A 10,794-nucleotide genomic window follows, 5' to 3' on the forward strand; every position below is an offset into this window, starting at 1 on the left:
TTTAAAGACAGAGTATAAATCTAGAAGGACTTGACAGGACAAAGAAAACTTTGGGAGTTTCAATTGCTAAGGAATTCTTTTTTTTTTTTTTTTTTTTTTTTTAACTGTTAGAGTGTGAGCAGGGGAGGGGCAGAGAGAGAGAGACACACAGAATCTGAAGCAGGCTCCAGGCTCCGAGTGGTCAACACAGAGCCAGATGCAGGGCTTGAACTCACGAACCGTGAGATCATGACCTAAGCTGAAGTAGGACACTTAACCGACTGAGTCACCCAGGCACCCCAATTAATAAGGAATTCTAAACAATTTGGGTTCAGGTAGTCAGTAACAAGTAACAAACGTTTTCTGTACAGACTTCTTTGCTCTAAATTTCCTATCTCTGATAAGGATGTCTCTTTACCTTGTGATATAGGAAGGGTATTTATTTCCTTTTCACATGGGGGAATTTATTTCCTGCTTTCAGGAAGACAGAAGGGGATCCCAGTGTCTCTCCTGGATGGTCTTAAGTAATTTTTACTTAAAATAATATACCACAGTAGGACATTTTGGGGCGGCCTGTCCTTGGCTCCTACAGTTCCTTCCACCAAAGCTTCCCTGGAAGTTTCACACATTACAAGTTGAGCTGGTAGACTATTCCTTCTTGTTGAATCAGTGTCTTAATACTGACAATAGGTCAACCAACTTAAACTCATTTCAGAACACAGGTGTCTTCTCAACGTTAAGCCTATGGTTCAAATAATCATGTAATAAGAGGCACTTTTATGGAAATAAAAGAAAAACAATGGTTAACGATTGAACCAAATTGTGAACCCATTTCTGAGTTCTGAGGGTAGCTAGTCAAGAGGATTTCTAGATACAGGCTTAAAGCATCTTCAGATAGATGCTTTTAGGGCAGGTCTGGCAATGTGACAGATTTTCTTTGTAGTTTGCATGTTTCTGGTGATGGTTTTGTGTGGCCCATAGAACAACAGGCATGAAGATTATATATGAGCTGTTATGGTGATCTGCTATTCAGTTGGCAGGGCTTCAAGAAAAAGAAGTTTTAATTCTCAAATGATTCCAAGTCAAAAGGATGGGAAAAAAACAGAAGACATTCATTCGCTCATTTGAAGGGCAGTAGCCAGGCACTAGAGGAAACTAAAAGGAATCAGGATCTAGTCCAGTTTATAATGAACTGTATTCGAATCTAATTTACACAAAGGTGTGTTAGTGAAATAAAATTCTTCCCTCTATATTCACCCTTATTTTTACCAGAGTAAGGCTAATTTATTTGCAGAATAAATATAGTTTCAATAAACTTGGCTTGATTATTTACAGAAGTACAGCAAGAATAGTGATGGATCATACAGGCTCTTTTAAATCTGCTTTGCTTAAACTTTTTGTAAGGAATCTCTGACTGAACTTTTAACAGCCTTTGAAGGCCCAGAGGCCAAGCCAAATATTTGCCATTAGACCTCGCCTGTAATACCTATCGTCTGGGGTTAAGTCCTCTCTTCTTGAGGTCCCCAAAGAATCCTGAGGTTCTTGCACCTGCAACGAAGTGACCTTCTTTTTTTTCAACGTTTTTTTTTTTTTTTTTTTTTTTTTTTTTTTTTATTTTTGGGACAGAGAGAGACAGAGCATGAACGGGGGAGGGGCAGAGAGAGAGGGAGACACAGAATCGGAAACAGGCTCCAGGCTCCGAGCCATCAGCCCAGAGCCTGACGCGGGGCTCGAACTCATGGACCGCGAGATCGTGACCTGGCTGAAGTCGGACGCTTAACCGACTGCGCCACCCAGGCGCCCCACGAAGTGACCTTCTTTACTTAGACTGCTTGGGAAACCTGTATCCAGCTTTTTCTAAGGAGCTTTATTCCATACAGTCAACCTTAAAGCTGTTCTGGTCATGTCTGAGTCTATGCATGTCTCCCTCAAATATGACATTTCAGTGAAAACCTTGGTAATATAACCAATGTTTCCAATTGTGTCCTGTTACAAGGAGAACAGATTTTTACTGAACTTATGGAAATAAAAATTATTATGAAAATGTAAGAATACGCACTGAGAGTTTAGGAACTCTGGAACAATCAGGTAGGGGGAAAGAAAGATAAAATATACCTTTGTGAACAAATTGAAACATTTATCAAATTGCTGTAAGTCATAGTGTAAGAGAAAAACTTCCCTTAAATTTGAAAAAAAACCCAAAACATTAAAAAAATCACTAATGGTTCTAATAAAAATGTCATAGAAATTATAATCATCCTCTTCAGTTCATTCAGGCTTATGTTATTATTTCTTCTGCTGCTTGAATCCAATTTTTCCACTAGTTCCAGAAATTCTTACCCAGTTCAGTTTTATAATCTTAAGGTCATCAGAAACCTGTACTCAGAATTGTTTCCACAAGTCTCACTGAAGATGAAACCCATCTGCAGGAAGCTTTTGTAAAAGCATCTAAGTAAAAGTAGAATTGTTTGTATATGAGAAAAGATTTAAAAATGGCCATGATGAGGGGTGCCTGGGTGGCTCAGTCTGTTAAGTGTCTGACTTCAGCTCAGGTCATGATCTCATGGTTTGTGAGTTTGAGCCCCACATCAGGCTCTGTGCTGTCAGTGCAGATCCTGCTTTGGATCCACTGTCTCCCTCCCTCTCCACCTCTCCCTTTCTCATTCTCTCTCAAAAAATAAAAACATTTAAAAAAATGTTGAAAAAAAATGGCCATGGTAAAATATCTGATTAGAATGAATTGTAATGCATTTGACGAATAAATTTGGTTATTGCTGTGACAACTAACACATCAAGATAATAACATACTAGCACATATAAGATTTCATTCAACTTTTAAAACATTTTAATAACATATCTACACAAATATAATCTAAGAAGGTTTAGTATCACTTCTTTGACAATTCTTCCAATGTAACTGAACATGATAAATAAGCCCAATTAGCTTAATACCTACTTTTTTATATGGAGAACAGATCTTCTGAAATGTTCCGTGGGCCCTCTGGAATATTTCAGTTAGATTGTGGTCAAAAGAGGGGCACCTACCTGGTTCAGTCGGTTAAGTGTCAGACAGGCTCAGGTCATGATCTCACAGTTCGTGGGTTCGAGCCACAGCTCAGAGCCTGAAGCCTGCTTCATATTCTCTCTCCCTCTCTCTGCCCCTCCCCTTGCTCATGCTCATGCTCTCTCAAAACTAAATAAATGTTAAGGAAAAAAAAAAAAAAAGGTTGTGGTCAAAAGACTTCATTTTAGACTTTAATCCTGGCAAGTTTCTCAAAAAATAGCAGAAGGTTTGAACATTTGATTAAATAGGCTCACAGATCATTCTGAAACCATACTTGTCTGTTTAACCAAAGTGATAAAAGATTTCAAAGGCAAGTGCAGAAGTTTATATAGTTGTGAGTAAAGCTTAGCTCTTTTAATAGTAAGACGAGACTTGGGTTTTTTGATAATCAAAGACCCAACAGAGACAAAACATAGAATCTTTGTTTTTCTAGGCAGATTACATTAAAAGTAAAGGAAAACTTTGTATACAAATTTTATAAAAAGCAAATCAGGAACTTAAGAAAAGGTTTTCCTTTTAAAATTTTTTTTATTTTTAATGTTTAGTTTTGAGAGAGAGAGAGTGCAAGGAGGGGGAGGGTTAGAGAGAAAGGGAGACACAGAAGCTGAAGCAGGCTCCAGGCTCAGAGCTGTCAGCACAGAGACTGACACCAGGCTCAAACTCATGAACCACAAGACCATGACCTGAGGCAACCTTACTGAGCCACCCACGTGCCCCTGTTTTCAACAGAGAAAAACCAAATTCTAATTTTGCAACAGTGTACTTTTGATAAAACACATCCTTAAGGAAATTTATTTTAATCTTAGCCAGTACTGGACACAAATAAAATTCCTTTCCAGAGCTTCTTTTGCTATAAACCTTTTACAACATTTAAAAAAATAATTTTATTTATTTATGAGAGAGAGCCAGAGAACATGAGCAAGCAGGGGAGGCGCATAGAGAGAATCCTAAGCACGTTCGGAGCTGCCAGCGCAGAGCCAGACGCGGGCTCTATCTCACCAACTGCGAGATCAGGACCTGAGCAGAAATCAAGAGTTGGACGCTTAACCGACGGAGCCACCTAGGCACCCTGAGATATACTGGCTTCCTATCACAGGTGCCAGAGTCTCAGCATAACAGCCTTTTTAGCAGTTTTTATTTCAAAAAAGCCTCTTTTCCCTTTTTAAAATTCTATCTCCGGTGAAATAAAAGCAAAAATAAACTATTGGGACTACATCAAAATAAAAAGATTCTGCACAGCAAAGGAAATAAGCAACAAGACTAAAAGACAAACTGTTGAATGGGAAAAGATATTTGCAAACGACACACCGGATAAAGGGTTAGTATCCAAAATATATAAAGAACTGATACAACTCAACACCCCAAAAACAAATAATCCAATTAAAACCAGGCAGAAGACATGAACAGACATTTCTCCAAAAAGACATCCAGATGGCCAGCAGATACATGAAAAGATGCTCAACATCACTCATCATCAGGGAAATACAAATCAAAACTACAATGAGATATCACCTCACACCTGTCAGAATGGCTAAAATAAAAAACACAAGAAACAACAAGTGTTGGAGAGAATGTGGAGAAAAAAAAACCCTTGTGCACCGTTAGTGGGAATGCAAACTGGTATACCCACTTTGGAAAACACTATGGTGTTTCTCCAGAAAGTTAAAAATAGAACTACTCTATGATCCAGTAATTGCACTGCTGGGTATTTACCCCATAAATATAAAAACACTAATTCAAAAGAGTACACACACCCCTATGTTTATAGCAGCATTATTTACAATAGCCAACACTTGGAAGATGAATGGATAAAGAAGAGGTAGTACACACACGTAGCAATATCATTTAGTAATAAAGGATGAATTCTTGCCTTTTGCAATGACATGGGTGGAGCTAGAGGGTATCATGCTAAGAGAAATCAGAGAAAGACAAATACCATATGATTTCACTCATATGGAATTCAGGAAATAAACAGATGGCAAAGAAGAAAAAAAAGAGACAAACCAAGAAACAGACACTTAACTATAGAGAACTGAGAACAATAATGGTTACCAGAGGGAAGGTGGGTTGGCAGATGGGTGAAATAGGTGAAGGGGATCAGAGTTCACTTACCATGATGAGCACTGAGTAATGTGTAGAATTGTTGAGTCACTATATTGTACACCTGAAACTGATATAATACTATATTCTAACTATACTAGAATTAAAATTCAAACCTAAAAAAAAAACCCAGGGTGGGCCTGAATGGTTTCTAGAGTTCCATTTCTGGTTTTGTAGCGATGTGTAAGACAAAGACTGTTGTTTCCAAGTCCCTCAAAGAAATGAATTATAGCCTAAATATCTATGGGTTGACCTGCCTTTTCCTTTTTAAAAGTTTTTATTTTCTTATTTATTTGGAGATAAAGTAGGGGAGGGGCAGAGAGAGAGAGGGAGACGGAGAATCCCAAGCAGGCTCTGTGCTGTCAGAGGGGGGTTGGGATCCCATGAACCGTGAGATCATGACCTGAACCAAAATCAAGAGTCAGACGCTTAACTGACTGAGCCACCCAGGCACCCTGATCTGCCTTTTTAATTAAAGTTTTAGTTTTTCATAGCAGGAAGATTTTCAACTAAAAAGGGAATCAAAAGACTTATTATGCCTTTGTAAAATCTGTATCAAGCATTTTAACAAAAGCCTTTTTTCTGAGTATAGAATTTAACCTTGGCTTCTATTAGTGCCTGAAAATTGGTCTTCCCCAATTCATTTGTAGGAGGGCCATGAGAAATTTTGGTCTTCTGTTTCCTCTCTGAAGGGAGGGTTTCTCCAGGGGACTGCCTGGACTAATAACCATAGTATAATCATGAGGTGGTAGAACTCACCTTAGAAGCCAGTCAAGGTCTCTGTGAGTGGGGTTGTAAATAACCATTAATCTAATTCTTCTCTAAATTTGGTAGGATCTTCTGAAAGTGGAGGAAAAAAGGCTTTTTAATTCACAGGATCTGCTGCTGTTCAGGAGACATGCAGTTTTTATAATGGCGGGGTCTAGGATACATCTGTGAAGGTCACTGCGCAGAAATGCCTAAAGCTGAAAGAGCCTGATTGCAGCAAAGCGAGCCCTATGGCCTGTCCCAGGTGATTCTGCTGAATTCCCTTTCTAGCTTTCAGAGTTTGCACGACTAGCCTGAGTAGCCTACTTTAAAACTAGAGATTAGACCAGAGTGTTCTCTGTAAATCTTCTAGGGAAAGTTAACACAGGCAGATGGGGCTGGATTTTAAAAAAGCGAATTTATGTTGGATGTAGACACTAATGTCCTTTTTTTTTTTTTGAGAGAGGTTGGGGGGGGTGGGGGAGAGAGAGAGAGAGAGAGAATGCACAAGTAAGGTGGGAGGTGGTGCAGAGAGAGAGGCCCAGAATCCAAAGCATGCTCCAGGCTCTGAGCTGTCAGCACTGAGCCCGATGTGGGGCTTGAACTGGTAAACTGGGGGCTCATGACCTGAGCTGAAGTTGGACGCTCAACCGAGTCACCCAGGCGCCCCTGGACATTAATGTCTTAAGTCTAATTTTTTTTTCATTTCATCCAGGGAGTCCCTCAGGTTAGTCATTACACTAATCAGATAATCAAGAACTCTCCATAAATAATTTTTTTCTTTCAAATTTAGCCAATTCAAAGGATCTCTCTTCTGGACACTGACAAGTAGGATCTTATTAATTTCAGTAGCAACTCAAAACAATAAGACCTTTTATGGCTTAATCAAAGGTGCAAGATGTGTCCCTAGACAGGGCATAGATGACGCAACCCCTGTCATACAAAAGTTTACTCCCCCAAATTATCTAATTAAGCAAAGGACTTTGTTGCACAGGCAGTAAGGATGCTGTAGTGAAAATGGTGTTGCCGGTCTCCCACAAAAATGAATAGATCTGCTAATCTGTGACACCAGGCAGGAACAACTACAATGGAATTTTCCAACACTAACAAGCAATGAAGGACGAGACAACAAAGGCTCAGGACCTTATGGACCAGGACGTTTTATGAGAAACTCCCCTTGAGAACTGGCACAGCCAAAGTTCTTGTAAAAAGTACAATGTGCTGCTTGTAACTGCACATATCAGAACCCAGGTCTATTTGGCCACCAAGGTGCCCCCAGTAAGTACCATCCAGGCGGCGAAGACCAGAGAGGATATTCTTACTGACCACAAAGTCAAGCTCTTAGGACATATGACAGAATAAAAGGGAAAATCTCGTCTGGTCTTTCTAAGCTTTAGCTTAGTGTTGGGTCTCTCAGAGCCAAATACCCAGGAGGGATGTGCCGTGCGGTTGTGGATTGTGTAGTGTTTGGCAGATGACTTACTGTCAATCTAACCTGTTCTGTGACCAACTTTCCTAACATAGGGGAGTCCCTGAGTTCGGTGGTGAGCACTCTAGCAGCTTTTAAGTGCTCAACCCATGCCCACCCATTTTGAAGCTTTGGCTTCCAAGATTTCCTCTGGCAACAGCCTTTCCCTCATGTGCACATTAACCCACAGCAAAGTTTATCTAAACAGACAGCAGTCTGATAAGAACCATTATTTCATCATTCTGTGAGGTTGGCTCAAACAGCAGGCTTCTAGAACCTATGCCTGCTTTCTGCCCTATGATTGTTTTCATAACAAATGACACAAAAGACACAAAAGAGACAAAGGAAAACCAAGACCATCTCTGGGAGGAAACGGATCACTAAAACCGAGAGTACTCACCCACATTTTTACCAAGACTTGCTAAGCCCAATGACTTAGTTCCACATTATTTTTTCCTGCTAATCTAAAGGAAAAAAAAAAGATTCTCATTACTCTCACTCCACTAGATTCTGCAGATTCTGGGAGGCTAACATGGTAAAAAATCTTACCTTCTGCTGGTTGATCAGATGTCCCAATATTTCAAAACTGCAATCTTCAGAGCAATTCTCCAGTGGAAGTTGATCCTGCCAAATATGCCAACTGTAGGGGAGGATTTTAAATTTTATTCTATCCATCAAGTTTCTTCCAGCTAGTCTAAGAATTTAATTGGTATGAGACAGATTAACAAGAGGGGGGGAAAAAAAGGTTTTTTTACATGTGCAGAGAGGCCCAATAATGCAACTGAGACCTAAAAAAATGGGCAGTTTTGGGTTTTTTTGTTTTTGTTTTTGTTTTAGTTTATAAACAAACAATCTGTGAGGAATTAACGGGATAAAGAAAACTTTGGGAGCTTCAATTAGTAAAGAATTCTAAACTGAATTTGGGCTGGGGTAGTAAATTAGTAACAAGTAACAAGGGTTATTTGTATAGCTTTCTTGGCTTTGGCTCTAAATTTCCTATCTCTGGTGATAGGCTGTGTCTTTACCTTGTGTTATAGAGAGGGTGCCTTTTTGCATGATTTATTTCCTGCTTTCAGGGGCATAGATGGTATGGTCCAAGTGTCCTTGTGCATAGTCTGTCTCTTAAGCAACTTTTATTCAAAATAATCAGTATACCAAAGCGGGACATTGTGGGGCGGCCTGCCCTTGGCCATTTAATGGAATGCTTATATCGGTCTCAAAACTTGTTAGCCAGGTTCCTTGGCCAGTAACTGAGTAGGAGGCATCAGCTTTAAAATATACCAAAATATTACTTTTAAGTCTACACTGTTAGAAAATTAGAAGAGTTTATACTGAAGCAAAAAAATTTTATAGACATGGACTATCACAAAATAAAAACTAGGATGATACAGTCACTTTTTAGATCTAGTTTATATATTTTTACTTTTTAGATCTAGTTTAATCTATTTAAACCCCAATCCTTTGTATTCACCTTCCCAAAATCTGCCTGATTTATTTAAAGTTTTTTGGTTTTTTTTTTTAACGTTTATTTATTTTTGGGACAGAGAGCGAGCATGAATGGGGGAGGGGCAGAGAGAGAGGGAGACACAGAATCGGAAGCAGGCTCCAGGCTCTGAGCCATCAGCCCAGAGCCCGACGCGGGGCTCGAACTCACGGAACGTGAGATCGTGACCTGAGCTGAAGTCGGACGCTTAACCGACTGAGCCACCCAGGCGCCCCAAAATCTGCCTGATTTAAAGAACCATTAAGTATTCTGAAGCACCAGAAACAATCATTTAAATGAAACACCAGATCTCCCACCTATATAATAATGCAAAGAAAAGACCTTTTCTAAAATATCAGTCTACAACGATTAAATCATGACAAGACCAAGTCAAAACCAAAACCTCTACCTGAAGTTCTCTAAGTAATCTTCAAAAAAGGTCTGGAGAGCATTATAGTAATAGCATATTCAATGTCCTGTGATCTTTAATCAACTTTTTAGTATCACATTAAGGGCCAGAAAGGGCTTTCAGCTTTCTAGTCTCACTTATCTCAAAGTCCTCTTCCTCATAAAAGCATTTTTTAAATTAGTGAGATTAAGCTCACAAATGACCATTATTCAATCAGATATTAACCCTTTTACAGATTTCAGTATAAGAGATTATGAAGAGGAATTCTACACATACAGACAACACACAAACACAATTGTCTAAATTTATAAAACATCCAAAATTTAAACCAACTAAATATTCCTAATATCACTATTAGAACATCTTAAATTGCTGACCAAATTTTACTAGTATTGATTTTGTCAGCTAACTGTAGAGAAAAATCACTTCATCTGCCTTGATATAAAATGAAAAACTCTTAAAATCCCTAAGTCTTGTTTTCATTAAGAGCCTAAATTCTTCCAGGGCACCAGGATGGTCTCACGGTTCGTTAGTTCAAGCCCCATATCAGGCTCTGCACTGATGTTGCAAAGCCTGCTTGGGATTCTGTCTCTACTTCTCTGACCCTCCCCCACTTGTGCTCTTTCTCAAAATAAATAAACTTAAATTTAAAAAAAAAAGTCTAAATTCTTCCAAGTCACTGAGCCAATAACAGGTATATACAACATCACATTTATTTTCCTTATCTCTAGAACTTTCAAAATTTTAAGACACACAAAATAATACCAGGATTTTGTCTGCATTCCATTGACTTCTACTTTCTTTTTTCTTACCTGGATTATGAATTGTTAGAAATGAAACACATTCTGAAAGTCTGTTGGAAGTTTCTATATTTGCTCCTGAATGACAGTTCTTCATGACATTAAGAGTTTATTCTACAGTTTCCCTCAGGTTAGAAAATTTTATGACCTGTTCTGTGACCTTTCCTAGCTTTCAAAGTCATACTATCACCTAACTTGCTTCCTGGCACTTATTTGAATGGATAAATGAATGAATGAATGCTCACAATAAATTGTAAATACAACAGACTATTTCAAGGATGCACTCCAGTGTTAGTTATTTGAAGACACTTTAAAAGCAACAATTAATGCTCTCATTCAACAATTTATAGTGTTAGCAATGCAAATAGGTGTCTTCTATAAAGGGATATACTTCTGCATGTCACAATTTACTACTACCTCGTGGATGTCTGGTTCCATTTGCATCAATTTAAAAACTCATCCGGATTTTAAAAATATTAAAGATGAAAAAGTCTAACACTTCAGAATTGATAAAATTTTAGTGATTTAAAACTAAACAAGTGAGCAAGGAGGAAAGACATGGCGGAAAATTGACCATATTTCTTTAAAGGTAAAGTTATCAAACTGAGAACCTATATCCCAAACTCTAACATCATACAAAAGAACATTAATAATACAACACATCTAAACAAATCTTCCATTTCATGTCTTGGAGGTGCAAGATATACTGGTCTTTAAACTTTCCTGTATATTCGAATGAAGTGG

This window comes from Panthera leo, chromosome C2 (genome assembly GCF_018350215.1).
Source record: "Panthera leo isolate Ple1 chromosome C2, P.leo_Ple1_pat1.1, whole genome shotgun sequence".
Taxonomy (NCBI): domain Eukaryota; kingdom Metazoa; phylum Chordata; class Mammalia; order Carnivora; family Felidae; genus Panthera; species Panthera leo.